This window comes from Fukomys damarensis, unplaced genomic scaffold, assembly GCF_012274545.1.
Source record: "Fukomys damarensis isolate Sample0158 unplaced genomic scaffold, DMR_v1.0_HiC HiC_scaffold_1, whole genome shotgun sequence".
NCBI lineage: Eukaryota > Metazoa > Chordata > Mammalia > Rodentia > Bathyergidae > Fukomys > Fukomys damarensis.
The window spans coordinates 53410772-53414415 of NW_022900913.1; the positions used below are offsets into that span (position 1 = coordinate 53410772).

The following is a 3644-nucleotide window of genomic DNA, read 5'->3' on the forward strand; positions in this document are numbered from 1 at the left end:
TGGTGGTTTCTTTTGCAGTGCAGAAGTTTTTAATGAGATGAGTTCCAAGTTCTTGATTCTTTGTGCTAGTTCTCATGCTAATAAGGATTTGTTCATAGCCTTTTCCTATGCCAATGTTTTCAAGAGTTCTGCATAACTTATTGTTCAACAAGTTTAGAGTTTCTCTTTTAATATTTAGATTTTTAATCCACTTGGATTTTAGTTTAGTGCATGGTGAAAGATAAGGGTCTAGTTTTAATCTTTGGCAGGTTGAAATCCAGTTTTTCCAACACTGTTTATTAAAAAGGCTATCTTTCCTCCACTGACAATGGCTCCTTTGTCAAAGATGAAGTAGCTGAGTATATCTGGAGTTATTTTTGTACCTTTCAGTCTATTCCACTGATCCTTGGGTCTTTTTCTTCACCAGTACCATGCTGTTTTTATCACAGTGGCTTTGTAGTACAGTTTTAAGTTGGGGATGGTGATACATCCTGCCATGTCTCTATTGCCTAGAATGGCTTTTTCTATCCTAGGTCTCTTCTGGTTCCAAAAGAATTTTTGGATTATTATCTATAGTTCTGTGAAGTATACTGTTGGAATTTCAATCAGGATTGCACTGAATCTGTATAGCAGTTTTGGAAGTATGGCCATTTTCACTATGTTGATTCTTCCTACCCAGAGGCAGGGGATATCTTTCCATTTTCTTATATCCTCTTCAATCTCTTTTTCAGAGTGCTATAGTTTTCAGTATAGAGGTCTTTTGCTTCCTTCATTAGATTGATTCCTAGATACTTCTTTTTGGGGATGCTATTGTGAAAGGAATTGTTTCCCTAGTTTCTCTCTCAGTGAGTCTGTTATTTGTGTACAAGAAGGCTATTGATTTTTGAGTGTTGACCTTATATCCAGCTACTCTGCTAAAAGTTTCAATTAAGTCTAGAAGTCTTTTGGTGGAATATTTTGGGTCTTCAATGTAGAGTATCATATCATCAGCAAATAATAACAGTTTAACGTCTTCCTTTCCTATCTTTATTGTTTTTATTTCTTTCTCTTGTCTAATTGCTGTGGATAATGTTTCCAGAACTATATTGAACAGAAGTGGTGATAGTGGACATCCTTGTCTTGTTCCTGATTTTAGAGTGAAGATTTTCATTTTTTGACCATTTAATATGATGTTGGCTGTTGGTTTTTCGTAGATAGCCTTTATCAAGTTGAAGTAAAGACCATCTATTCCAATTTTTTATAGGGTTTTTATCATGAATGGGTGTTGAATTTTGTTGAATGCTTTTTCTGCATCTATTGAGATAATCATATGGTTTTTGTCCTTGACTCTGTTAATATAGTGTATATTACTAATTTACATATGTTGAACCATCCTTGCATTCCTGGGATAAATCTGACTTGGTCAGAGTGTATGATCTTCTTGATGACCCTCTGTATTCTGTTTGCCAGTATCTTATTGAGGATTTTTGCATCTATTTTCTTTCAGGAGATTGGCCTGCAATTCTCTTTACTGGTTGGGTCTTTCCCTGGTTTTGGAATCAAAGTAACACTTGCTTCCAGGACATAATTTGGAAATACTGCTTCCCTTTCAATTTCACTGAAAATTTTAAAGAGTATAGGCAATAGTTCTTCTCTAAATGTCTTGTAGAATTCAGCAGTGAAGCCATCAGGACTTGGGCTTTTCTTTGTTGGTAAACTTTTAATTACATTTTCAATTTCACTGATGGTAATAGCGGTGTTTAGAATTTTTTTTTATCTTCTTTGTTAAACTTTGATAATTCATTAGTATCAAGAAATCTGTCCATTCCTTCTGTGTTTTACACTTTATTAGAATACAGATTCTCAAAGTAGGTATTGATGATCCTCTGAATTTCTGATGGATCTGTTGTGACTTTACCTTTTTCATTCCTAATTGCATGGCTCGGAGCCTTTTTCTTTCCTTTTTTTGACAAGGTCAACTAAGAGTTTATCAATTTTATTTATTATTTAAAAAAAACAACTCTTGAGTTCCAGGTTGCTGTGCAACAACATGGAGCCCCATCCCCACTGAATCTACCACAAATGGATGCTGGCTTTCCCCTGGGATCCTGGGGACTGCACTTCACACCAGGAAGTGTTCTCCAGGACCCCACTTTCCTGGTGATATTTCTTGATCACTGCAAGCAAGAAAGGATATGATAGGAGGCCAGGGGACATAACTCCTTTAGAACAAAGGAAAATAATTTTAACATCCATGCATTGGTTCAGGATTTAGAAACTCATGGATGTGACAAAGCATAAGTGGAAACAATTGTATCAGCATTAACCACTTTATAATGTCAGCCTGGATAGTATCTATAAGGAGATGAGGGCACAACAGGAAATAACAGTTCAACAGCTAATAGCTCATTTGGATTCTAACAGGAAAGATATGGTCATCCTAGAAAAAAGTTAATTTGCAAATCTGAGAACAGAGAATGAGAAAATGAAAATTGAATTAGATCAAGTTAAACAACAACTGATACATGAAACCAGCCGAATCTGGGCAGATAATAAACTGGACATCTACCTAGAAAGGAGCAGAGTAACAGATATGTTTACAGTTGAAGAAAAGCAACTTATGGAAGCAATGACAGAGTTTACCAGAAAGGATACTCAAACCAAAAGTGTTATTTCAGAGACCAATAATAAAATTGATACTGAAATTGCTTCCTTAAAAACACTGATGCACCAAACTTGAGACAGTTCATTATCTTGCAGCTTCCATGTTTACTTGTTTAGCAATAGTTTTGCAATTGATTCTGGAAGTACTACTAATGCTGCTACCACTGCTGCCAATGACTTCTTAAGAACACTACCCCAAAACAGATTTTCTTTCAACACTGTCAGTTGCTGAAGAAATTTATTAGAAGATTATCAAAGTATATATGGCTTAGAAAAGTATTTCAGATATTTCAACTTGATTTTGTGTTTTTATTTAATGTTGAAAAGCTATCATCCAAAACCTGATTTATTTGAGATGAAAGAGCATGCTGTCCCTAAGCTTTTGATAGTTTATAGAAAAGGAACCAGAATTTTCTTGTGTTTGAACAACTTTATAAACAAATTTCATTGATATCTGCTCCAAAAAAAACAACTCTTTGATTCATTGATTTCTGTATCATTTTCTTGGTCTCCATTGCATTGATTTCTGCCTCTGACCTTTATAATTTCCTGCCTTGTATGAGCTTTGGGTTTATCTTGCTCTACTTTTTTTTTTAGGAGCTTAAGATTCACCATGAGCTTGCTGTTTTCCTAGTGTGGGCATTCACTGCTATGAATTTCCCTTGTAGAACTACTTACATTGTATCCCATAAATTCCTGTATGTTGTACTAGCATTATCATTAAATTGTAAAATCTAGTGGTTGTAGATGGGGAGGGGAGAAGGGGGTGAAGGGAGAGCAAGAACAAGAGGAAAAAATGAGAACCAAGACTTGTCATGTAGAGGTACAAGGTCCCAACAATGAATGTAAATGTACTGTATCCCTAAAATGTACCAATAAATTCAATTAAAGCTGAAAAAAAATTGTAAAATCTAATTTCTTCTTTAATTTCTGCTGTGACTCATTGGTTGTTCAGGAGAGTGTTATTCAATTTCCATGTGTTTGTGAAGTTCTTGCAGTTTCTTATGCTATTCATCTCCAAT

The 3644-nt window shown here is 35.0% G+C and overlaps 1 pseudogene; it reads left to right on the top strand.

Moving 5' to 3' along the window:
• Positions 1-2128: 2128 nt before the first annotated feature.
• On the top strand, positions 2129-2807 carry LOC104871453 (annotated as a pseudogene).
• Positions 2808-3644: the final 837 nt, after the last annotated feature.